This window comes from Lactuca virosa, chromosome 4, assembly GCF_052849685.1.
Source record: "Lactuca virosa cultivar CGN04683 chromosome 4, Lactuca_virosa_CGN04683_v6, whole genome shotgun sequence".
Taxonomy (NCBI): Eukaryota; Viridiplantae; Streptophyta; class Magnoliopsida; order Asterales; family Asteraceae; genus Lactuca; species Lactuca virosa.
In genome coordinates this window covers 417,394,147-417,421,998 of record NC_136429.1, presented here as the reverse complement: position 1 = coordinate 417,421,998, position 27,852 = coordinate 417,394,147, and the positions used below count along the sequence as shown (strand labels likewise).

The 27,852-nt window shown below is 38.9% G+C and overlaps 1 pseudogene across 1 annotated transcript; it reads left to right on the top strand.

The window, feature by feature from the left end:
• The first annotated feature begins 810 nt into the window (after nt 1–810).
• Nucleotides 811–11,731, top strand: LOC145108960 (disease resistance protein RPV1-like; annotated as a pseudogene). The gene is made up of 8 exons (XR_013708680.1): nt 811–1,372; nt 1,550–2,616; nt 2,709–2,951; nt 3,045–4,772; nt 5,113–5,309; nt 9,135–9,466; nt 10,925–11,426; nt 11,571–11,731. The product of XR_013708680.1 is annotated as a disease resistance protein RPV1-like (transcript).
• The last annotated feature ends 16,121 nt before the right edge of the window (nt 11,732–27,852 follow it).

The following is a 27,852-nucleotide window of genomic DNA, read 5'->3' as shown; positions in this document are numbered from 1 at the left end:
TTTGCCATTCACCATCCCTTGCTCCAGTGTCGCCGCCACTTGATTTGTCGGTCACCAGTGAGCTTGCTTCTTTTTCAAGGTTTTTTTTCATTAGACTAAAATATATAGATGAACAAAAATAAATGGGGTTTCTCATCAGCATCTGGATTCTTTATATTCCTTGTATCTTGTTCAAGGTGTCTTGGTTTTTTTATTTATTTATTTATTTATTTATTTATTTTTTTTAATTAGAATGCGTACTTCCGTCTCATAACCATCTAGTATTTTTGGTTCTATTTCTATTGAAATGGTTTTGCTGGGTTCCATTTCGATCTTGTTTTTGGGTTCTATTTCGATTAAATATGGTTTTGCTAGGTTCAATATGTGGTTTTATGTTTTTGCAAAATCAATTTGCATATTTTTGAACATGTTGAAGTGAGGGATGCCTGGTGGGGTTTGGGTGGGTCCTATATATATAACAATTTAATTTAATTAGATTTTATGCTAAAAAATAATTTTTTATAAATAAAACATATACAAAAGTTAAAATAAAATAGAAAAGGATATAAAACTCGTAAATTACATGGACGACTAAGCGACAAGAAGTCAAGAAATTGAAACACAAAGACCATTCACATAAAAAAAAGGTTAAGGACTGAAGATGTGACTTTTGACAAAACACAGGGACCATTTATGTATAATTATGAAACATACAGTCTTTTTTATTATTATTATTATTATTTTTTTACCAAACGAGTGTCTATTCTTGTCCATCCGTTCCAAAGGTTTTCCAAACAAATCCATCACGTTGACTTTACATGATTCATCTTATTCAAGTTTCTTTGCAATCATTTTGCATTAAATTTCCCAACAAAGATTTGATTTTTTAGGATCCTTTAATCATACCTTCAATGGCGTCTTCTTCAACGTCATCCGTTAACAAGAGCTTTAAGTATGATGTGTTTTTGAGTTTCAGGGGTGAAGATACTCGTACGAACTTCGTTGATCATCTTTATCATGCTCTCCAGCAGAAAAGCATTCATACTTACAAGGACGATGAGAGAATAAAAAAAGGTAAAAAGATTAGTGATGATCTCATCAGATCCATTGAAGACTCCAGATTCTACATCATTGTTTTCTCCAAGAACTATGCGTCTTCATCGTGGTGCGTGGATGAACTTGTTAAGATAATGGAGTGCCACGGGACAAACGAGCATACGGCTTACCCTGTCTTCTATGATGTGGAACCCTCGGAAGTTCGCAAACAAAGCGGGGCAGTGGCAGAATCCTTTGCAAAACATGAAAAGGAAGAGTTTGCTGGGAAAAAATGGAGAGAGACTCTGAAAGAAGCAGCGGATCTGGCTGGATGGGAGTTGAAGAAGACTGCTGATGGGTAATTCTTCAATCATTCACTGCAATAATATTGTATTTTGAATCTTTTTGATCTACTGTATCTTAGATTGTCAAATTTTAACTCAAGTTTTTCACATGGGGTTGTATGTTCTAGATCTGAAAGTGACCGGTCATATGGAATTTTGAGTAAGCTAACTGAATCTTCTTTAAAATACAGGCATGAAGCTAAATTTATCCAGAGAATAGTTGGAGAGATTTCACTAGAGTTACGTTCCATCAGTTTCAACATTGATGAAAAGTTAGTAGGAATTGGTTGTGATGATGTCCGCATGATCGGGATCAAGGGGATGGGAGGTGCTGGAAAGACAACTTTAGCAAGAGCTCTCTTTGATCAACTATCCTTTCGGTTTGAAGGTAAAAGCTTCGTGGAGAATGTAAGGGAAGTTTCAAATGCTTCTTTGTCCGGTTTGAAGTCTTTGCAAAAACAAGTTCTTCGGGACGCCTTTAATGATGAAGGCATCAGAGTAAGTAGTGTTCATGAAGGGAAAAACGAAAAACATGATGAAGAGGATGATGCCTAATAGGAAGGTTCTTATTGTTCTAGATGATGTGGATCATATAGACCAGCTTGAGGTGTTAGCAGGTGAGCCTAACTGGTTTAAGGCAGGAAGTGTAATTATCATTACAACAAGAGATGAGCAAGTGCTGGTAGCACACCGAGTGAAGTTCATTCATGATGTCAATCTGCTATCAGATAAGGAGGCAATTTGCCTCTTCAGTAGGTTTGTATTTGGGAGAGAGATTCCAGTTCAAGGTTACAAGGAGCTATCAAGACTAGTTGTACATTATGCTGCTGGTCTTCCCTTGACGATTAGGGTTTTGGGTTCACTTCTTTGTGGAAAAACTAAGCTTGAATGGGTAGATGCCTTAGAAAGGCTTAAAACAATCCCATTAGCGGAAACTTTGAAAAAATTAGAATTAAGCTATACATGTCTAGAGGAGGATTACAAGGAAATATTCCTAGATGTTGCATGCATCAAGAAAGGTTGGCGGAAAGATAAAGCAATCAAAACGCTCAAAAGTTGTGGATTTCATGCTAGAAATGGTTTAAGAGTTCTTCAACAAAAATCCCTTATAACTATTAATTATGATTACCTAGGCATGCACGACCATATTGTAGAAATGGGTAGGAATATTGTCCGTCGTTGGCACCCCGATAAGCCTCATAAACATAGCCGATTGTGGAAAATCGATGAAATTAAAGATATATTGGCTAATGATTTGGTAAGGATAAAGTTTATTTGTATGTTGGGAAAAATCAACACATTTATAGTTATTATGACACAAGTTTCATGGTGACTTCTTTTGGATTGCAGGGTACTGAAGCAACAAGATGTATACGATTCCACACTGAGGAATTCAATCCGTATATTTTTATAAAAGGTCTAAGAAAGATGAAGGAGCTTAGATTTCTTTCTGTTAGTGGAGATTGTTCCAGAGATTTCGAGTTTGGTATGCTCAGTCCAGATTTCCCAAATGGTTTACGATATCTACATTGGACCCATTACCCTTTTAGATCTTTACCCACAACATTTCAAGCAAGTAATCTTAAAATTATGGTTGGTTGATTGTTTTGCATGATTCATTATAATGATATACATACATTGTTTTGTTATTATACCAATATGCATTTTTCTTTCTGCTTATTTTAGGTCCTTAACAAGCTCAAATTCCTTGACCTCAGTTGTTCAATGTTGAGGACTCTTGACCTTGGGTTGGCGCCAAATCTTGAAGAGTTGATTCTTGTTGGATGCAGCTATTTGGAAAAACTTCATTTTCCCAGTAGATGTCTAAATCTAAGACGCTTGCTACTCACGGATTCAAAGTTGAGGACCCTTGACATTGGGCTGACTCCGAATCTCGAGAAGTTAGATCTTGAAAAATCTTATCATTTGGAAGAACTTCACATGGCCAATGAATGTCAAAAGCTCGCCGAACTCAAAATTAGTCATTCAAACTTGAAGACACTTGACCTTGGGATGACTCCAAATCTCAAGAAGTTACATCTCAAAGAGTGTCGTAAATTAGTAGAACTTCACACTTCCATTGGATGTCTAAAAAAGCTTGTCCACATAGACTTAAGTGGTTGTTTGAGGTTTAGATCTTTTAGGTTTAACATAAAGTATAATACTTCTTGTAGTGTTGATGAATTTGTTGAGGTTGGTCCTTTAGCCGAGTTACGTTTGATGGGGGAGTCCCTAGAAAGTTGCCCGCTTCACCCCAAAAGTAACTTGCCAAAGTTTCGGTTTGACGGTGTCTATAAAGAAGATCGACCCTCGTTAACTAGAAATCTTGAGATGCTTTTTTCTGTAGGTATGTGTGCTTGCACAAACCTTGAGACGTTTTCAAGAAGCCTTTGTGGTTTACGACGTTTAAGAAAGCTTGAACTCAAAGCCAGTTTTGTAGAGGCGATCAAGGACATTGACCAGTTAGAATCTCTGGAGGAGCTAATATTGTTGTCTACAAAGACAAACCATCTTCCAGATAGCATTTGTAAGTTGAAACATCTGAAATTTCTTAAACTTGTTGATTTACGGCTTCTTGAGAGGTTACCTGAGGATCTTGGCCAATTACAATGTCTAGAGGAGCTTAGTTTGTTGTCTATAGATATTAAACACCTCCCTCATAGCATTTGTAACTTAAAACATCTGAAATCCCTCGAACTTAGATATTGTTTGTTGCTTGAGACGTTACCTGATGATCTTCATCAATTAGAAAGTTTAGAGAAGCTAACTTTGTCATCTGCTAGAATGATTAGACGTCTTCCGGCAAACATTTATATGTTGAACCATCTGAAGTTCCTCAAACTTATATGGTGTTGCCTCCTCGAGGAGTTACCTAAGAATCTTGACCTATTAGAACATTTAGAGGAGCTAGATTTGTCATATACAAAGATTAAGCAGCTTCCAGGTAGCATCTGTATGTTGAAACATCTGAAATCTCTGGATATTTCTTGTTCATTGCTTGAGAAGTTACCTGAAGATCTTGGCCAATTAGAATGTTTAGAGGTGCTAAGCCTATGGACATGTGAATTTTTACAAGATATCCCGAATAGCATCTGTGAGATGAAATGTCTAAAATATTTCTATCTCCAAGATTGTATTCGAGTTGACAAATTGCCTGAGGAATTTGGACGTTTGGAATGTTTAGAAGTGTTAAATATAGAAGGTACAAGCATAAGTCATCTACCCCAGAGCATTCTTTCGTTGAAAGGTCTGCATATTTTTGGGTCGACAGACCTTCTTCAGTCATGTGGTTTTACAACTGAGATAGAAACCCAAAGATGTGGAACGATGTTTTACGTAGTGGTGTGATGATTATGAGAAGCTCGAAAGACCTGGAAAATCCAGTTCACAAAGAACTATTGTCACAGCTAACAGGTACTTTCTCTATTTTCTAGTGGTCATGCATCTTAGTTTAATTTCAATTTTGACATTGATCTGACAATAAGTAAATCATAAGCTAAAAATAAACAAATTATATTTAAAAACAATACAGGTACTACTCTACACATACCAGAAGAATCCTTGATATAGTTCTAAACATGGTTTCATTTAGTACCTCATTTATCGTTTGTATTAATATTGGAGCCTTATCCGATTTCAAAAAATTGCCGGACTTGGCAGTGGACATTTCTTTTTCGTGCCTTTTCAGTGTTAAATTATGTGTTTAATCTTTCTTTTTCTGTCCAAAATAATCTTGCTTCCTTATATATAATAGGAACAATGAAGGAGCACATGTATCTTCACTTGGGTCATCTACCACCAGAGGCTCTCAAGAAGAGACTTCCTTGCTTCTCTGGAATTGCTGCCATCTTTGGCTCTTTGCTGGTGTTGATGTTACAAAGAAGCCAATTCCAGTTTTGCCTTACTGTCCATTACAACATGGGTGGGATCCCAACTAATTACCATGAGGAGGTATATCCTGATATGCAAAACCATTAAACTGTTTGAGATAAATGCAAGAAATAGCTATCTTTTTCTTATTAAGGCATTCTACACTGAAAAATTTACACATTTATAGCATTGTACTTTTTTTCTTTTTCTTATTTAGAATATTATACTTCAAAAAATTATACCCAAATAGACTTTGTAAAAGATTGAATTGTATTATTATATATTAACGTGATTACATAGGAATATATATAATAGACATATTTACACTATAACCCTCTAGAATCTAATATATAAAATATTGTCTAATATCCCCCCGCAAGCTAAGGCCGGGGAGCGACCTGTAGCTTGGACCGCAAAAAGAGAAATCGATGTGAAGGTAGAGGCTTGGTAAACACGTCTGCGATCTGATCATTTGTGGAGATAAACTGAACCGAGAGTTGTCCTTGGGCAACTTTTTCCCGAACAAAGTGAAAATCAACCTCAACATATTTAGTGTGTGCGTGAAAAACAGGATTGGCTGATAAATATGTTGCGCCTAGATTGTCACACCACAAGGTTGGAACAGACCGAGTAGGGACCCGAAGTTCATGCAATAAAGTTAGAAGCCATGTGAGTTCAACAACTGTATCGGCTAAGGCTTTGTATTCAGACTCTGTAGATGACCTAGAGACAGTCTTTTGTTTTCGGGCTGACCACGAGACAAGGTTAGACCCAAGATATATAGCATATCCCCTAGTGGATCGTCGGTCATCCGGGCAACCAGCCCAATCAGAATCAGAGAAGGCACTAAGAGAATTAAAAGTTGCATCAGTGTAAGCATGTAGACGTGAACCAAAATCTTGTTTAATCAAAAGCCCATATGTAACCGTGCCAAGTAAGTATCGTAATATTCGTTTGACTGCCGCCCAATGATTTTGAGTTGGAGAATGCATAAACTGGCATACCTTGTTAACTGCAAAGGAAATATTTGGACGTGAAAGAGTCACATACTGAAGTGCACCCACTATCTGGCGGTATTTGACAGGGTCGTCAAACTGAGGGCTATCTCCAAGAGCAAGATTAGATGTAGTAGTGATGGGTGATGGCACTGGTTTGGCGTTGGATAGGCCGGCTCGTTGAAGAAGCTCAAGAATATATTTTCTTTGGGACAAAAGCATATCAGAATTATGTTTCATAATTTCAATTCCCAGAAAGTATGACAGTGGCCCCAAGTCTTGAATAGCAAAGGTTCGGCTAAGACTTTGCACAACACGGTCAATGGCAACCGTACTATTTCCCGTTAAGATAATATCATCAATGTAGACGAGCATGTACAAAAGAACACCTTTGGAGGAGTAGATAAACAACGATGGGTCGGTTTTAGAGCCAGTAAAGCCAAGAGCATGAAGAGCGGTGGACAATCGATGAAACCATGCTCGAGGGGCTTGCTTCAGTCCATACAGGGACTTATGAAGAAGACAAACATGATTAGGCTTTGTGGGATCGACAAAGCCTGGAGGTTGTTGCAAATAGACCGTCTCGGTTAGATTTCCATGTAAAAAAGCATTTTGCACATCAAGTTGTCGCATGGGCCATTTTTGTGCAACCGCCAAGGACAGAACAACCCAAATGGTAGTGGATTTGATAATCGGGCTAAAAGTTTGTTGATAGTCAATACCCTGCTGCTGATGAAACCCTTTAGCGACCAGGCGCGCTTTATAACGCTTAATGAGCCCGGTTTGGTCCCGTTTGAGTTTGTAGACCCATTTGCAGTCAACAACATTAGAATTTGGAACACGAGGAACTAAGGACCAAGTACCATTTCGTAAAAGAGCCGAATATTCCTCTGCCATGGCCTGACGCCATTGGGGGTGTTTGTTAGCAACGGTAAAGGTGGCTGGTTCGGTTTCAGGAGAGGAGATCTCGGTGTGGTAAGATGTGGCATTATAAGGTTTAGTGGGTTTAGGATTAGGGTGAAGGTTGGAGGGCCGAGAACGTGGTAGGGTTTGGGTAGAAGAAGGTATGTCTGGATGAGATGGGGTAAGTGTATTGGGGCGTCTATGATAGGTATATAGAAGAGGGGGTTGGGTTGGAGATGGTGGAGCTGAAGGTGGTGCCGAGTTAGGTGTTGTAGGTGGTGGTGTATTTGTTGATATGGCAGGATCGGGAGTAGGATAAGATGATATATAGGGATTTGGAGTGGGTAAGATGGGGTCGGTAGGGGCAATAATTTTGTATGGGAAGGATTGTTCGTGGAAACGAACGTGTCAAGCTATATAAAGCCGATCAGAAAGGGGATCGTAGCACCGATAACCATAATGAGAAGTGCTATAACCAAGAAAAACACATGGTAGGGATCGAAAATCCATTTTGTGCTTGTTGTATGGACGAAGATGTGGATAACATTGACAACCAAACACCCGAAGGAAGGAAAAATCTGGTTTGTGATTAAACACGTGTTCAAAAGGTGAGATGTTGGAATTTGTCCGAGATGGCATACGATTAATGAGATAAACGGCTGTGTCAAAAGCAAAATGCCAAAAATGTTGTGGAACACGAGATTGCGCAAGTAAAGTAAGACCAGTTTCGACCACATGACGGTGACGTCGCTCAACGAGTCCATTTTGTTCACTTGTGTGAGGGCATGAGAGACGATGATTAATACCAAGGGAAGAGAAAAAATGAGAAAGATTCCTAAATTCACCTCCCCAGTCCATTTGAATGGATTTTAATTTGGTTTGGAATTGTCGTTCGACAGTGACAAGAAATTTTTTGAAAGTGTCATAGACATCAGATTTGGATTTTAAAGGAAAAAACCACATAAAGCGAGAAAAGTGATCAACACACAATAGAAAGTAACGATGACCATCATAGGAAGCAATGGGAGCGGGTCCCCAAACATCACAGAAAAGTAAATCCAAAATATGCGTACTTTTATAAGTAGAAGATGACAAATGAAGTTTTGAGGATTTGCCAATAGAACAAGAATCACAACTAGAAGTATCACATTTATTTAGTAAAGGTAAACTATATCTAGAAATCATCGACTTCAACAATTGCGGATGAGGATGCCCTAATCGTTGATGCCAAGTGGTGGAGGAAGCACGGGTGACAGAGAAGGCGACTTTAGAAATAGGTTGAATCTGCGGAAGGTGGAAAGAATAGAGACCACCATTACTTGGACCCATGAGGAAGATAGTGTGAGTAATCTCGTCCTTCACATCAAAAAAAGAAGAGTGAAATTCAAAATAAACATTGTTATCATGACAAAACTTTTGAACAGATAGAAGGTTTTTTTTAATTTCTGGGACATGAAGTATATGTTTAAGGGAAAAGGTTTTATTTGGAGAGTGAAACTGTGAGGAGCCAATATGGAGAATGGGTAAACCTTTACCGTTGCCAACATGAACATTATCATCACCATGGTATGCCTCCGAATGATCAAAGCTCGAGAGATCCGGAGTGACATGATTACTTGAACCGGTATCCGGAAGCCAAGTAGTGGATGTTTGTGAGCGGTAATCTATAAAATTTGCAGATGGTTGTTGTCTCGCTCGAATAGTGGTTGGGTCACGATTTGGACATTGGGATGGGACATGACCAATACCGCACCTGTTACAAGTACCATAAACAGTGTTTTGATTTGATGTTATAGAAGTGAAATATTATTTGTATTTTGATGATATTACTATAAATGGTTAGATTTCAAAGTACAATTAACAGGAATACATGATAGTAGGATACTTTAATAAATATATAAATGAACGTATGTTGCTAGTTCATGCATATAACCATATTTTTTATATAGGTAGATGCAACCAATGAGGACTTTTTTAATTTTTATTCACCATTCCCTTTTTCTGATAGGTACCGAGCAGTATGATCGCTGATGCTCTAAGGAGTACACTGGGCATACCAAAAGTACACTGGGCGTACTCCAATCAGACCCAAACCCTATTTTAGAGTCTTGGACCCTATTTAAGCTCTTTATCTCATAACCTAACCCTAATATATTCAGTCTCCATTCCTCTAAACCCTAGAAATCGATCCTTAGCCCCCATTTGAGTGATTCTTGAGCTTCAAAATGATTTATGTGTGCTTTTGGTGCTTGAGGAGGATGAATGAACTTCTTGAAGAGTCATTGCTTGACTTGGAGCTTTTGGATCTAGATTTTGTTCACTTAGATCTAACTTCTGGAGGTATAAAGTCTCAACCTTGACAACTATTTCTTGTAGATCTAGCTAGGTAGCACTTTGTGGTGATTTTTGGTCCCTTTGTGGTGGTTCTTATGAGTAGAAGTTACTCCAGAACCTTTGAGCTTCATATTTGGCCTTTGTTGGGGTTATAGAGTCATAAAGTTTGGATCTTGATGAGTATAAACCTTCCATGCATGATTTGGTAGTCTTTTGGTGAAGCTTGGGACTTAGGGTTTTGATTTGGGTCTCATTAAGTCATGCTAAGTCATAAACACAGGAACTTTATGACTTAAGAAGTCTCTTTGAATCAGATCTGGAAGTTTGGACTAAGGTCTTAAGGAATTAAGATGTTTTCTAGGATTGGTTGCGGGGCGTACTGGGTTTCGTGGGCGTACGCTTAGCGTACTCAGTCAGATGAGATTTTGCATTTTGGGCTTTCTTTTAAGCTTGGGTGTTGAGTTATTAACGGGTAGAGGTGGCAAAAATTGACACGACACGAAACCCGACACGAACCCGACACGAAATAAACGGGTTTGGGTAAGATATTTCAACCCGTTTAAATAAACAGGTTGACACGACACGACACGAAAATTAAACGGGTAAGGTTAGGGTTGAGAATTTCAACTCGAATATGACTCGAAAATGACCTGTTTATTTATATGCAAGTATTTTGTATTATTTAAATAAACTATAAAGATACAAAACCAAAACCATAAGTAAAAGAAAACCTTCGAATTGAGTGGTTTTGTAATGTTTAAATGACTTAGCCGTCTAGATCAAGACTTAATTTCAGTTTTTCCATTCTCTCCCAAACTACCCAGTCTCTTTCACCACTCTCATATCCTCACGACCTTGTCATCCGCATCCCCAACTCCCACTCTTTTAATTTTGTCATCTGAACTTGCTATGACTTCATCTATTCTGCCTCCAAACTATTAGTTTTTCCTTTCCGCCTACCCAACTCCTACTCTTTCAACATGCTCAATCTTTTAACCTCACATGACACGACATATTTCAAGGTATAGCCCTAACCCGAAACCCGACACGAACTCGACACGAAAATAAACGGGTTGACACGACACGACACGTTAATTAAATGGGTCGGGTTAGGGTCAAGCACTTTCAACCCATTTAGTGTTTCGACACGACACGAACCCGACACGACACGACACGATTGCCACCTCTATTAACGGGTCATCTGAGTACAAGTGTTTTGGACTAGGAAGAAGCGTTGGGCTTTAGGGTAAGGCCCATGTAATGGGTTTGGGCCCAATTTGGAAAATTGGGCCATATTTGAGCCTTGGTTGATTAATTGGCCTTTGGGCCGTTCAGATTGTGAGTTTGGGCCTTATTCTTGGACCAAACTAGGTTAGGGGTAAAATGATCTTTTACCCCAAATATGGATTTATGGTTATAGATTGGAACCCAATTTCTGATTGGGTGTTGTTTTGACTTTGTTAGCACTGGGATTTTCCGGACCAGCAACCAGAGATTTATTCAATTGTTTATCAGCGGATTGAGGTGAGTGTTCCTCACTGTACTTTTGGGTCGATGGCACCAAGGCCGGCTTTTTTGGATTATTATCCTGATTATTGCATGATTGAGTATCGTAGTGATCTGTTAGATCTGTATCCGGGTAGATAGGATGATGCTATACTTAGTGATCTGTAACATCTGTCTGTGTTTGTTATTGGCTAGTTAAGTGTATGATTATTTGTTATATATATATATATATATATATATATATATATATATATATATGTGTGTGTGTGTGTGGACACGGTGTATGAGTGGTTGGGTTTAGGCGGACCTGCTTTGTGTTGAAGGCCAACAGACCCAGAGCATCCTGGATAGACTGAAGGCCAGTAGGGCGTACTCAGGTCGAAGACCCGGAGAACGGTCCAGATGGCTGAAGGCCCGATGTGGCGTACCAATCATACTGAAGATTCTGTGAGCGTACCAGGTAGACTATAGGCCGGTGGGGTGTTCCAGTTAGACTGAATGCTCTGTATGCATGTTGTTTATTGTTATTATTTTGGTTTTGTGTTGTGGTATTTTGGGGAAAACTCACTGAGCTTTGGGCTTACAGTTTTGGGTTATGTTTCAGGTACCTCAGATGATCGCAGGAAGGCGAAGGCGTGATCGAGCACCTCCTCGTGTTTTAATTTATGATTTTGGGAAAATGTTGATATTAAACATGTGTTGAAAACTAAATTGTAAACAATGATGGTTTGTGGGATGGTTTTAAAAATTTAAAGTTTTCATGAATTTTTGGATGTTACACTCAGGAATCTAGATCTTAGTAGAAATTATTGCCAGGAAGAACTTACCATAAAATCTTGGCCAGTTAAAATGTTTGGAGAAGCTACATTTTCGGATACAGATATTGAACGTCTTCCGGATAGCATTTGTATGTTGAAACATCTGAAATCTCTTAAAATTATTTCGTGATTGATTTTATAGATTCCCATCTGACTTATGTGTTCTTAATCTTTTAGGCATGTTGATTTTTGTATGCATCGAGTCAATTTGTTGTGACATTATGGTGTTAAACCTATTTTAGTCTTTGATGGAGGTCATTTACCAATGAAGAATGAGCAGAAGATTAAGCGTGCTAGGTACTATTTTTCATTTGACAATTTCTACACTCTATCATATAAATTTGTAGTATTATTGATTAATAAATTTAATGTGGTTCTTTGTATTTTCAGAAAAAAAAAGTTGAGAGTTTAGAATCCATAACGGATTAAAAGTTAAGGATGAACTCCTAAAGTGTAATTGGTGTCAGTTGTGGAAATCAATGCATCTAGATCAGATTGCAAGAAATAACATACTTCATATTTTAACCAATATAGGCAATGTACTTAATTTTTTTACCCGTAATAACAACCTACTTACATGTTTTTATCACAATGGCAATATGTAGTCCAATATAGCAACCTACTTATATTTTGTTACACATAATAACAATTCAGTTACTATTCATTAAAGTACATTGCTATTATCTATCAAAAAACATAGTTACATTGTTGCCATACATATAAACTTAAGTAAATTTCCTACACTGGTAGAGAGAGTAACTCAATAAGTGTGTTTCTATTTGTGATTTTCCCTAAACAAATCAGCTAATTTCATATTTATATATTTTTTTAATTTTTATTTTGTTGCACAGGTCATGAAAGGAAAATCTTGCCCGTGCTATTGAGCATGAATCATTTGGAAATACATTAGTAGCTTATGAATGCTATAAAAAAGTTGTGGATATATCACCTACAATTGCGTATGAACTAATTTTGGTAATTGAAGACATTAAAGAACTGATTAATTGAACTACATTTGCAAATTCAATTTCCAAGATTCTGTTAGATCAACAACCCTCCAATGAAAATATGTCAACGCTTGGCTCAATTTTTTCTATTAATTATACTTTTTTGATGCAGTTCTTCTAGGAGTACAACTCATTGGTGTAATCTCCCAACTACATTATTAGACGAAATGATGTGAAGGTTATTTATTGTTTATTTCTATATTAGTATTGTTTTTTATTTATTTATTTTATTCTCTTGAATTGTAAACTGAGAGTCTACAAAAATGTTTTAGCTGCTAAGAGCAATGTTATTGGATCGTTCAAATACCCCTGTGATGGTTTGATATGTTTACTCATTGGACAACATGAGAATTATCATGAATCTTCGGAGGGTATCATTATGCATCAACTTATGTCACATAGGCTAGATAAGGGTAATATGGAAAATTCAATAAATAAAGAGAATCTCATTAGTTCAGGGGCAATTTAGGTATTTTATATTATTTAGTTTGTTAGGTCAGATAGTATAAAAGGTAGTGAGAATGGGGAGTGAGGCATCAATCTTTTTGTGAAATCTGGAATTTATTCCTTGGGAGAGTAGCTATCTCGAATCTGCTGACCTATCATTTGTTCTTGTAATCTTTTGGGTTTATTTGAGGTCATCAATCAATATTTGAAGCTGTTGGTTGCTTTTTTTATGTTATTGAATTTGTTCTTATAAGTCCGGTTCATAACATATTTATTTATTACGTCCTATATTATTATTACATTTATATATTTTTTTTTTAATATTTGACCATTTTTCTTCCACTGTAGGATTCAAACAATATCATGCAGCTAGAAGCCTTCCATTTGTTCAAGGTAATACACATATATAACAAATATTCAACTTTTTAATTCCTATACAAATATTTGTTTTTAAAAATATGTGTTTTTTTTTTTTGGAATAGCCGTTCCCTACTAACCAGAAAAAAGCCACCAGAAATTGTGAATGTGCTGTTTGCAAACAGAAGCAAACTCATCTGTTTTTTCAGTGATTTTCCTTTTGAAAAAGGTAAAAAGTAATTTATTATTAATTTTATTATTCCTGTTTATATTATTTTTTAACAAAATGAATGCTTAAAACAAAATTCATTATTTATACTCTGTTTTGTTATAGCCGATGCCCAATTTGAATCAGACATCAAGTGGTGAAGGAATTGAGTACTCTTGCAGCCATTTAGTATTTTGTTTCGTTCCCTCCATGACATAGATACATATACAACTAGTTCCCTCATGGGAATAGTGATGGTATTTCAGACATTTTCAGAGCTATAAAAAAGTGTTCACCTGGACTTGTAAGTATGTTTTTGCTTTCTTCTCTTATTATTAAAAGTTGCATATAACTTGATCTAGATAAAGTGTTGTATGTATAAATAGTATTTGAAATGGAAAGAGGAAAGAAACGAACTCAAATTTGTAAAAAAGTTAATGTTTTCTTGACTTTCTCAATTCAGTTGTTAGTTCAACATGCTAAATCAAATTTTTATTTTTTCAAATAGTATATTATAATTATATTAATACAATTTTTTTATAATAACGGTTGATATTAAGTTATTATTTACTAAACAAATAAAGAAAATGAAAACAATAGATGCACTAACTGCGATCGACCATCGTTAATATTTAATAGTTTAAGTTTATTATTTAACCAAACTCTTTTCATATGTCTCGTGATGCTCCTGATAAGTTGTCTTTGACATGACACGTGAAATTTTCTATTTCTCTATATGAGAGTAATTAATCATTTTATCCTTGCATTTGGATTTGGAGAAAGTATTGTATGAAGAAAGATTGTTTTTTTTACTGAATGGGAGTGAATGACCATTTTACCCTTACGTCTAAATAAATTTTTTCTTTTTTCGACTGAATGATTGTAAACGGTCATTCTCATTTCTCAAATTTATGTCTGCGTAAGGAGAGTATGAACAAAGAACGTTTCTTTTTTACAACCGTCCAAATGAGGGTAAATGATCATTTTACCCCTGCCCTTAACATAGTATACTAGCCAGTAACTTTAAATCAATTAAAATTTATAACCATGTGGAAATTAATTAATTGTTCATTGCTAACGACTTATAATTAAAAACTACTTTAGCAATAACCTTGCCTTTTATATAATCTTTTGTTGAATAATGACTCAATTCTTATTTGTTGAACCAATCAACTACTTCAGGTGCCAGTTGCATATCTCAAAAAGCGTTTGTGGCTACTTTAGCGATGAAATATGTCGACGAGCTTAAAAGTTTCTTTATTTGTGTAAACATGTTTCAACTTTTGGCCTTTTTTTTTCATTTTCAAAATCTGGCTGGATTGGAAAAGATTCCCTCAAATGTAATGGAAAAACCAATGAATTCAAAGCAAATCTTAGAAAAGATTACCACCCTCTGGTTGAAATTAATTTGGTGTTTGTTATAGCACGTTCATCTTAGTTTCATTCTCTTCTCTTGATCTTTTCTCATGAACACTTAAATTCAATGGTTTTGCAGAAAAGAGATGCTGAGAAATTGATGAAACACAAACTTGGGGTAAATTTCTCTGTCTCTTTTATATACAAGCACATGTTGTATATATGAATGGGGTTAAATGCATGAAATAGCAACATACTTTTGTTTGTTTGTTTATCATAGCATCCTACTTTCATTTCTTCCTGTGTTACAGCATTGTACTACAAAATATATATCCATTTATAGCAGTGGCATTAGGATACAAAGCAATTTCACTTCTTTTATTGGGTAGATTTGTTAAAGTATAATGTTCTAATAAGAAAAAAACTGAAACTTCAAAGTACAATGCTATAGTTGGGTGGATTTTTCAAAGTAAAATACTCTAATGAGAAAAAGTTAAAAGTACAATGCCATGGCTGGGTAGATTTTTCAAAGTATAATGTTATAATGAGAAAAACTTAAAAGTATAGGGGTAAATTACACGGATGGTCCCTGTGGTTTAGGGTAATCTGTGTGCGTGCTTGTCCCTAACAACTTTTTTTAACTCGGACCGTCCCTAATTTATATATTTCTTGCACGCTTGCCCCTGACCGTTCTAAAAAGACTGATTTATCCTTACTGATTTCTATTACCTATTTTAAATTATCAGTTAATTAAAAAAATATTAATTAAAAAGAATTTGTCTGATTCAAGAACATACATCACCCAACCCTCATCCCCTACCTTCCCTTCCCTCCTTGTGCTCAGTCGCGGAAAATCTCAAACATTGACATTGTCTTCTCCGGTTGCACCTCCACCTCCCACATGACTGTCTTCTCCAGCTATAATGAAGCATATTCTAGTAGTCACCCAAATCAATGGAACTTGAACCTTAAATTGATCTAGGATGCAAACCTAAAACTGAAACTAAAACCGAATCTGAAACTGAAATCAAACCCAAAACTCAAGATCAAATTTGAATTCAAACTTGAAACTGAAATTAAACCAAAAATTGAATGTGAAAATTAATTCAAACCTGGAACTCAATCAAACCTTATAAAACCTTAAACTGAAAATTGAACCAGAAATCAAACCTAACCGGTGTTGTAGTGTCGATTTGGGCGCCGGAACTGAAATCAATCATGAAATCTATTGTATTTGTCACTTCTGGTTCAATAGCATGCTTTACAGTCTGAGACAGAGAAAGAGGCCAATGCTCAAGTTTATATTGTCTCGTCAGATTCGAGTGTATGCTTCACCTCCGCCTTCTCTGGTGGCACTGGCAATAGATGATGGTGGCGGAAAATGAAAGTGAGACAATTGGAGTTTTAGGTGTCGTCTGCTTTCAAGTGAAATAAATAGAGGCGGAGTACAGAGATAGGTTAATCCCACGAGTGAAGAGAGGGAAGAGATGAAAGGTTCACCAGCCATGTATGACGTTGTTGGGGTCACTGAAGATTCAGCTGACCGGTGATACAGCTGGTGAATGGTGATGATGGAAGACGAGGGGTGAACAAGGAGCCAAAGAGGGGTTGGGGAGGTGTTGCTTAGGGTTTTAGGGTTTCTTTTAATTTTTTTTATTTTTTAATATCTTATTAATATAAAAAGGTAAAATAATAAATAATAAATTATTAAGGGTAAAATAGTCTTTTTAGAACGCATAGGAACCAAGCGTTAGGGATGGCAAAAAGCCCCATACCCGATGGGGAACCCGAAACCCGCACCCGTTTTGACCGGGGAATCCCCAAGTTGACCGGGGATAGGGATGGGGATACCCCTAATCCCCGACCCTGGACCCGCCCCCGATATATATTAATATATAAAAGTAATACAAAACATATATTTATAGTACAATTTACAATACATAGAATTTTATCCAAGTAACCTAACTCATTAGTAATTACTTGGTTGAAATTATACTTTGTTTTTCTTTTTATCTTATTTAAACTCATGTATAATTTTTTTGTATTTTGTTCATCTATTTTACCTCAAATATCACTCTGATAATTTTTTTTACTTGATTTCTCATGTATATATTTAAATATGGTAGATGGGGATTGGAATGAGGATTCGGGGATGGGGATGGGGATTGGGGTCCCCTGTAAAACCCGCCCCCGTTGCCATCTCTACCAAGCGTTTAAAAAAAATATAAATTAGGGACAGTCCGAGTTAAAAAAAATTGTTAGGGACCAAACATGCAGATTACCCTAAATCATAGAGACCATCCATGTAATTTACCCAAAGTATAATGCCATAGTTGGGTAGATTTTAAAGTATAACGTTCCAGTGAATAAAAATATGAAGTACAATGATATAGATGGGTAGATTTTTAACTATAAGGCTCTGGTAAAAAAAATGATAGTATAATGCTATAATTGGGTAGATTTTGAAAGTACAATGTTCTAATATGTAGAGATTGAAATCACATGAATACTTTTGATGATGGGGTCGATACTTTCCCACCAAAGGCTCGTGTATACTAACATCCTCTCACATGGATCAAATCTGTTGTTTGCCTCAAAATGTTAACCATCATCAAGAATTATTCTTGTACTTAGGTTTTTTAGTCTTGGAGCTTAATGCTTTGTATTTAGAATTATGATTTAAGCTAATTGCTTTGAGTTATTGTGCATCAACCCAAATTGTATTCCAGTTTGCAATGAGATTGCAGTTAAGAATCACATCTCATATGTGTGTTGACTACAACCTTTATTGTATTATGAAAAAGGTTTTGGTAATACTTACATCTTTAGAGGTTTCAGGTTGAAAGTAGCTATATAATAAGTAGAAAATTGTAAATATGTTGTTATTATAGATAAAAGTTAAGAGACATTTCCATTTATTTCAGTGTTTCCTTAAATTATATATAATAAGAACAAACAGGAATTTTGAAGGTTTATATAACAGGGTAATCTATGATAATACAGACCTTAACATGCTCCTTTACAGATTGCATTATAAAAGCCTGAAACTGTTTTTGCTTCCTACTGGGAAACATCAATGTATATGGGATTCTTTGAAGGTTTCAGCTGAAAAGATGATTGGAGAAAGTGAATTTGTCTTTTATTAGCTTTAACATACAATACAAAATCATTTTTCTATGTTTTTTACATTCTATTAATCATCTTCTCAAGTAGTTGTGTCTGTTGTGTTGGTGATTTGTTATCATCAATATTATTTAAGTGTAATGGGATTACTTTGTTGACCAAAAGTGATCTTGATAAATATTAAACAAGTAAGGAAGGTGTGGAGTACACACTTGTTTAAGTTTGATCAAGTTTTCAAAGTACACTGTCATTTAGGGGCGAAGCCTCTAAACGAACGGGGGTTCGGGGGCAGTGCCCCTGGGAGTGGGGTCCAAGGGGCAGCAGCCCCTGGCTGGGGTCAAATTTTCAGAGAATTGACCATTGTTTGACCCTTATCCAAACTTCCGTTTTTATGTCAGTTTTATAGTTTTATGACAGTTTGAAACTGTCATATGACAGTTTTCAGACAAAGATCATAAAGTCGGTTTTGGTCTCATTTCTGGTACATACGAAACTATCATCAAAACATTCTAAATGCTTGTCTCTCTGAGTCTTATCCGATTAAAGAATATTGGGAGTACCACCCAAATGCTTTAATCTGAAAGTGTTTTACACAATTCTCATAATTCCAAGACTTACTATACCCCAATTTCTAACATGTTGCAGGTTAATAACGGTCAAAAATCATTTAACACATGTGTATTCATGTAGACCTGGTCTACTCAAGTTTCGTATGTACTGTATCCCGTATATGTAGGTTTCAGTTGTAATCTCTTTATATAAATACCCATGTATCTCATGTATTGAATGCAGTGAATATATACAATTCTTCTGTGCACCTCTAAGGTATCAGAGCCCCACCAAAAACCTCTCGAATCAATCTTCCATGGCTAACAACTCTCTTCTTCTTGGCCTCGCTACCAACTCAGCCCCCCTTAATTTCCAGATCCCTTCGATCAGTATCAAGCTCGAAAGGGAAAATTACTCGTTGTGGCGTTCCACAATCCTCTCTGCCCTAACCACCTTCGACCTAGTTGACTTCGTTCTCTCTCCCACTCCTCCTGCTGCAACAATTTCTACCACCAGCGCCGAAGGGATTACCATTTCCAATCCCAATCCGAGTACACTCTATGGAAGAAGTGTGACAGTTTTGTACTTCTCTAGATCAAGTCTAACCTCTTGGAGAAGGCTCTTGCAATCGTCGCTAGGTGCTCGTCCTCTCAACAAGCCTGGTTAGCCATCTACAAGACATTTCATGCCCAAACTAAGGCTCGTCACATGACTATGAAGGCCGATCTTCATTCAATTTCAAAGGGCTCATCCTCTATTCTTGAGTATGTCGAGCATAAACAGGCCATAGCCGACTCTCTTGCTAAGAATTCATACCCAATATCCAATGAAGACCTAATTGGACATATCCTTACGAGTCTTGATTCTTCTTATGGCCCTTTTATTTATTCTTACATGATTCATAACGATGATGACTCTGTTGATGAATTGGTGGGTATGTTGCTTCAAGAAGAGTTCCGCTTGGAACAGTAAATCACTCGTCAGGCTGCCCAAAACCCAGCATCGTCACCTGTTGTCACCAATACACTTGCACTCAACGTAAATCGTTCACAAAGGCCTACCTCCAACTCAAATTTCTCCTCTTCACCGGCCCATGGAAATCGATCCAATGACAATCACAAACACTCACGTCCTTAGTGCCGGTTATGCAACAAACCGGGACATGAAGCAATTGACCGTTGGCAGCGCACCAACCAAACAGATTATCCTTCCAGAAGACCCAATCCTCGGTCTAATTCTCACCAAGCCAACTTCGTTCAAAATCACAGTCCATCTTCTGTTGCTGATCCAGCCTGGTACTTTGACACAGGTGCAACAGATTATGTTACACCTGACATTCAGAAGCTTCAAATCACTGAGCCATACAATGGGACCGACAAGCTGCAAGTTGGCAATGGTAATGACCTTCATATTTCTCATCTCCGTTCATCATACTTGCATAAACTTAGCTTGCCATCTGTCCTTGTGGTCCCTCTTCTCACTAAGAATCTCATTAGTGTCTCAAGACTAACATCTGATAATAATGTGTATATGGAGTTCTCGTCTTCTCACTATACTGTCAAGTATTTGCAGGGGACACACACTCCTTCAATGGGATGTTGATCAGGGCCTGTATCACATCCCTCACCTCACCAATAAAGTCAACTGCACCATGGCCCTTTCTGGAGTTCGCACCACTCTCCATGGATGGCACAAACGGCTAGCTCACCCTCCTGCTCCGTTACTTAGACGAATTTTGTCTAGTTTATAAACTTCCTATTTCTTCTCAACAATTTCCTAATGTTTGCGAATCTTGTCAGTTAGGCAAGAGTCATCGGTTTCCTTTTACTCACAAACATGTTTCCTCTTTGCAACCTTTTGAATTAATGTATTCAGATGTTTGGGGACCATCCCCCCATTTTTCAATAAATGGAAAATGATATTTTGTGTTATTTGTGGATGATTGTACCAAATTCGTATAGATATATTTTCTGTCCCATAAATCTCAAGTTTTTGATACCTTTATTCAATTTCGAACCATGATTCAAACTCAATTCAACCGTACCATCAAAAGCTTAAAAACCGATTCGGTGGTGAGTATCGAAATGTTTCAAATTTCTTGAACACTCATGGAATCATCCATCGTGTCTCATGCCCTCACACACATGAGCAAAATGGTGCAGTTGAACGCCGAAATCGCATCATCATTGAAAAAGGTCCTACACTTTTAGCCCAATCCTCTCTTCCACATGAATTTTGGGAACATGCCTTTAAAACTGCTACATACCTTCACAATCGGACCATTACACCTGTTCTAAATTACTTGTCCCCATACCAAAAACTTTATTCTAAGATTCCTGATTATACATCTCTTAAAACTTTTGGGTGCTTATGCTATCCATTTTTACGTTCCTATAATCAACATAAAGTGACTTCCGCTCACTTCCTTGTATTTTCATTGGCTACAGCACCACCCATAAAGGTTGCATGTGCTATCATCCCTCATCCAAAAGAATGTACATTGCCCGTCATGTGATCTTCAATAAAGAAATATTTCCTTATTCACAGCCTCCCAACCCACCATCTTTTACTATATCTTCCGCCCAGTCAAATTTCGTCGACATTGGCCCAACTCTTGTATTCCAAATCCCACCCACACCCTCTTGCTCAACTACTCCAAATACACCTTCAGCTATTCCTCTCCCTAATTCTTCCCCACCATCTACGCCTCAACCATCCCCCTCTACAGGCCCTAGGTATCAACAGTCCACTATAAGCTCTCGTGCTCGCCAATCTCCTTCTATTCCTTCCCATTTTCGCCGAGCCTAAAACAATAAACATCACATGGTCATAAGAGCTTAAACAAATTCTGTAACATCCATAAAATTCAAGCCAATTTAAAACTTTTTAAATCACTTAAAAGCATTCAGTCATTACAATTTGTTTTCAAAATAGTTTAAACATCAGAGTTCCCAGAAATCATAATCATCAATTGAGGAAGTGTACGGTCACGCCTTCGCCTTCCCGCGGTCATCCGCTGAACCTGAAACTGTACGCCCGAAAGCTTAGTGAGTTACCCCCAAAATACCCATACACACAACAATACACATACAATAACAAATAGCATACTATGGGTCCAAACATCCATCGTGATGGAATACCCCAGGCCCCTCAACCATCGGGTTGGAATGCCAACATACTATGGATCCAATCAATCATCGGGTTGGAATACCCCAGGCCCATAACCATCGGGTTGGAATACCCACCTGCTATGAGTCCAATCATCCTTGGGATGGAATACTCTCGGCCCACAACCATGACGTTGGAATGCCCACACATAATACATATATAACAGATACTATGGGTCCAATCATCCATCGGGATGGAATACCCCAGACCCACAACCAGCGGGTTGGAATGTCTATATACTATGAGTCCAATCATCCTCGGGATGGAATACTCACGGCCCACAACCATCGGGTTGAAACACCCACCTGCTACGAGTCCAATCATCATCGGGATGGAATACTCTCGGCCCACAACCATCGGGTTGGAATGCCCACAACCAATCAAACATGTGCACCTATATCAGATAATCATATAACAAACTATAGAGACAACATACTAGGGTCCTATAATCCTCGGGATGGAATACCCTCAACTACCAATCAATCGTGTACACATATAACAGGTAATCTCCTACCAGCATACAAACAGTCAAACTAACTACAGGCCTCTAAGCATAACCACATCCTATCTACCAGGATTCCGATCTAACAGAGCATACCAACATATACCCATCCTATCTACCATGATACCGATCTAATCATAGCATACCAACATACAACCATCCTATCTACCAGGATATCGATCTAATCATAGCATACCAACATATAACCATCCTATCTACCAGGATACCGATATAATCATAGCATACCAACATATAACCATCCTATCTACCAGGATACCGATCTAATCATAGAATACCAACATATAACCATGCCATCTACCTAGATACCGATCTAACATGTCATAACAGTGTCAATTTAAAATAACAAATCAAAGGGCCGACCTTGGTGCCTTAGACCCTTGAGTACCGTGAGGATAACTCACCTTGCAATGCCGATCTGAAGTGAAGAATCGAACTCCCGAATCATCGCCTCACCAAAATCCCGAACTATCCACATAATAAATACCAAGTCATTACACAACATAACAATCTTGACTAAGGCTTCACACAATCCATCATGCCCACTCTCTTTATTGGGCTAAGGTCCAATGCCAAGTCCATAACCTTGAAAGTCTGTATGCAAGGAACATTATTGGCCCAATTTACTAAATTGGGCCCAACTTCCTTATTGGGCTTAACACCATGATCCACTATCACCAAAACTGGTCCAAAACATATCTACTCAGAAAGTACAGCAAGGCCCAAACCTTACTAGCCCAAAAGTAGCCCAAACCCAAAGCCCAAGTCACTAAAAGTCCACAGAAGGCATACGCTGGGCGTACCCTAAGGCTACATGGGGCGTACACGAGTCTCGCATTGACTGGAAAACAAGGTCATTGACCCAGTACGTTGGGCGTACAGAACCTTACGTTAGGCGTACGCAGGGTTTCACCAAAACCCTAATAAGTGCTTAATGGCTTAAGCACTTAAGCCCAAATTCCAGATCCAGTGACCAAATGTGCCTAGGACTCATAAAGTCTCAGACTTTATCACTTTGGACGTCCAAAAAGCTCTTAATCCAAGGTCTTAATCCATTAAGACCCTTCTACTACGTCCATAGGACATCTTAAGCCATTGGGACCTCATTTTTATCACTTAAGACCTCTTCAAGGTCCAGAAAGGACAACTTATCTCGTCCAAAATGCATCATGCACCATACTGGGGTTTTTAGGACAAGAAATGGTTCCATAATGCTAGAAAGGCTAGATCTATGACCTACAAGCATAAAGTCTGAAGCTTTTTACCTTCTAGAGCTTCTAGGGCACAAGACAACTTCAGATCTACAAGCCAATCTCCTTCTTCAACTATTTGTGGCAATGGCTTCACCTCCAAGAGCTCAAAATACCCACCAACTCACTCTCACACACAAGAACTAGGGTTTGGGGACGTTTCTGGAAGATGGAGGCTGAGAAGGGGGAGAGAAAATGAGCCATAAGGATGTTTATATAGCCCCCAACCCGAGATATTAGGGTTTCCTTCTGTTATGAGTACGCCCAGCGTACTAGGGCGCGCCCTAGTACGCTCAGCGTACCCTTATATACGCGCAACGTACTCCTCCTAGTCCCAAAATTACAATTTAGCCCTTAGGCTCTCATGGCTTCATCCTTCTATCCCCAGGGACCATAAATGACAATATTGGGATGTTACAATTCCCCCCACTTAAACTAGGCTTCGTCCTCGAAGCCTGCTGCAGCGAACCATTCACGATAATGCTCCCGCATCTGGGACTCTGGCTCTCAAGTCTACTAGGATCCTTTCCGATGCTACCACTGGTTTCCCTACATAGTTCAAGTGCTCTCCGACCTAAACATCACCCAGTGATACAATCGACTACTCATCTAATATGCACCTTTGCAGCTGCCAAACATGAAAAGCGATGCGAATCCAACCGAACCTTTTCAAAAGGTCCATCCTACATGCCACTTTGCCAACCTGACAAAATACTGATGATCCAAAATATCGGAGACCTAACTTTCCCTCTTCCTGAAGGGAACCCCTTTGTGCTGTCAGGATAATACGTCCTTCAGCTCCAAAAATATCATACATAACCAACAAGATAACAAGTACGAACACTTATACCTGGCCCAATCAGCCTCGGGCTGGAATACCAGGCATGCCTACGACGGGTCCAGTCATCCCTAGGATGGAATACCCTCGTATCATACGCATGTTTGGCCCAGTCAACCCTCGGGTTGGAATACCAAACATATCAGGTCCAATCAATCATAGGGCCCGATCATCCTCAGGATGGAATTCCTTAGATTGGAATACCTCTACGAACATAACTCAGGTCTACTCATATCTTGAGATCCCAGGATCTACCCCTGGCGTCTCATCCACAATCCTCTGATTCGTCACAACCGAGTGCAACTCCCCCGAATCTCAACAACACATCCAATCCGAACGCGCTCCTACCAGAGACATAACCAACACAATCTCTATGCCCACAGCCTATGACTGGAATACCCTTACACGTTCCTCAGCATAGGTCTGGATTACCTCTGAGCCCACATCATGAGTCTGGTATGCCCCCTTACGGCCCTCACCTCATGACTGGAATGCTCCCGATAACTTATTGACACTTTTGTCGTCACTTCAGATATCCAGCACTCCATCTTGGAGGTACTCACCTCCTCCATTGCCCAAGAAGGCCTAATCAATGTCCTTCACAACACTCACAAGTGTCACAGTGCTGAAACCTCACCCTACACTATCCACTTGTAGAACAAGTTGCTACCCCATAACACATACATACTCAGAACCTGAACATATAACTATCAAAACCCATACAAAGTCTTCAGCATGACTGAACCGCCTCGCCAGGCCTTCAGTCTGTCTGGACCGCTCTAAATTGTTGAGCATCTCCCTGGATCACCCCTCCTGGTGATCTTTCCCATGCAGATTGTTCTCACCCACTTGGGGTTCTGAACTCCTGATCCATTTCGTGGAATCTAACCCCGGCCTAACCCTAGGCCTCATGTCGATCGTCCACCCTCTTGGAAATCCGTGGTCTATACCCTGACTCGCGTGTCAACCACATATGCTAAATAACTCGCACACCCGTGCTGAATGCATTGTTGAGCCCTGGCAGCTAACAAATCCCTCCATCTATCAATCCAAAAACCCTCAGAGTCGAGCACACTCTCGACCAAAAACTCGAACTGAACTCAATACATGACTAGCACTCCAACCTGGTTCCCCAACTTTTGCTATCAAGCACCAAGAAGACGTGTTTCTTATGCTGGGGAGTTTCACCGAACCCCCAACCAACACAACCCTCAAACCAACCAGCCACTGGGGCCTCCATTCTCCTTGTCGAGTTGTGTAACTTATCCCGTTTCAAAACCTCTCCCGCTTCTGCATCCCGGTGTAACTCTCCCCCACTTAGATTCGACTAAGCCTTCATAATCCATGACAATTGGAGAATTCCCAATCCTTCTCACATCCAACAATCGATCCGATGACAACCAACTCTTTCTAACTAGCGCTCCATTACTAGCCAATCCCAATTGATCACACACTTCTAAGAACCAGATGAACACTTCCTGAATCCCAGTGAAACCGACAATCACTAATGCCTGAAAGATCCCACACTCAAATCTTGAGGACCAAAAGACAGATACTCCAACTAATATCTCAGCCACGAGCTACTTCCCTTGGCGCCCTCACCCGCCGATCAATAACGATTACTAAAACCACCGAATCTTGACCATGTTGAATAACCATCCTGTGGGACCCTGTCCGTAGACCTCCTATATAATACCCTTCTTTCCAAACTTCTCCAAACAAATCTCCCGCTCTCGGGCTCTAGAAATCATATCATTCAGGGTCTCACACCCTAACTCACTCACCAGCTCAGTCATCCACAGCTGAACTGCAGTAGTTGAAGCAACCTCTGCCCTAAATCAGGCTACAAACTACTCCCAAGACACAGTCTACAGTCCCAAAAGTGCAATAGATCGCACAACCAATCCTTACCGCCCGATACAAAAGACCCAAGACAAACCGAACTTCACAAAATACTTTTGCCACATCGACCCACCTGCGCTCACCAGCGTTGAAATAATGTCGCCAACCCCTGCGACTAACTGACCCCGAACTGGAATACAACCTGATCCTGGGGTCACAAGCCTGCTTACTCCCTCGAGCTCGAAAAACTGAAAGGGCACAATCCTTGCCCTATAAAACGACAGTCCAAACCATCAGTTAACCATTCCACTTCCCGCTGCAAAACCCCAGTTGAACATAATCATCACTCTTTTCTGGAGTCCATGCGACTCACATTCCGGCCTCGAGCAAACCCCCAAGCCTCAAATCTAGAAACTCATGTGCCATCCTCTTCCGCTCAACCCGCGGAATGCAACGAGTACAGGACATTCCATGATCCCAATTAACTATAACTCTCTGCTCGTCAGAATACGTCCAGTAACAAGTTCCGGTACTGAAAAGCTCGACCAGCTCTTCCCCCTGTCGTCGTTACAACTATTGTAATTGTTGTGGCAGCCGTCTCGGCAATAGCTGCATAGCGCTCATCAAAATACTCAACCATGGAGGTCTTGATAGACCCAATCATCTCCGGAATCTGTCTTCGAACAATCTCGATCACCCCCTCTCGGATGATCTCCCTGACACGATCCTCTGATAATACTGGCCTATCCTGGTTGCCAGCTCCCGGTCCTGATCCGGATCCGATCTCAAGACGTCTCGTAACCATCATTATGATAATACACCAGAAAGATCTCTGATAACCCATATGATGACAGGGAACCAACTCTCAACTAAACCCTAGGGGTTGTGACTTCCTTGATACGCGTATGGGTCCTGTGCTTTCAGTAGTACGGGCCCATACTACCTTCCACACCTACCCATGTTTGTCTCAAGTATCACCACAACGCCCTAACTATATACATAACCTGGCAAGCGCTCAATCCTCACTCCTAGAGGAATGCTAAATATCTCATAACTGGCCTCCTGGCCTCTCACAACTCACCCATCCATGAAACTTCCACCAACCCTGCAGCACTAGTGTATGCTAGTCATACATAGTGCTGGACCCTATAGACTTTTGAATACCTGATCCTACCCTAAGCCCTTCATCAGAAAAGAACAGGAAATAAGGCCAAACCAAACATTCTCAGGCTATAAGATCTTAGTTATGTACAATCGTGATGCATACACTAAGCAACTACAGTAATGATGTCAATTTTATATAGAGAAAACCCTAGGCTAGAAGTCATCATATAATCAGGCAATTCTATCATGCAATTCCTGAAGATCCCTAGCCTAGTACTAGCATGTTGTTCTAACATATC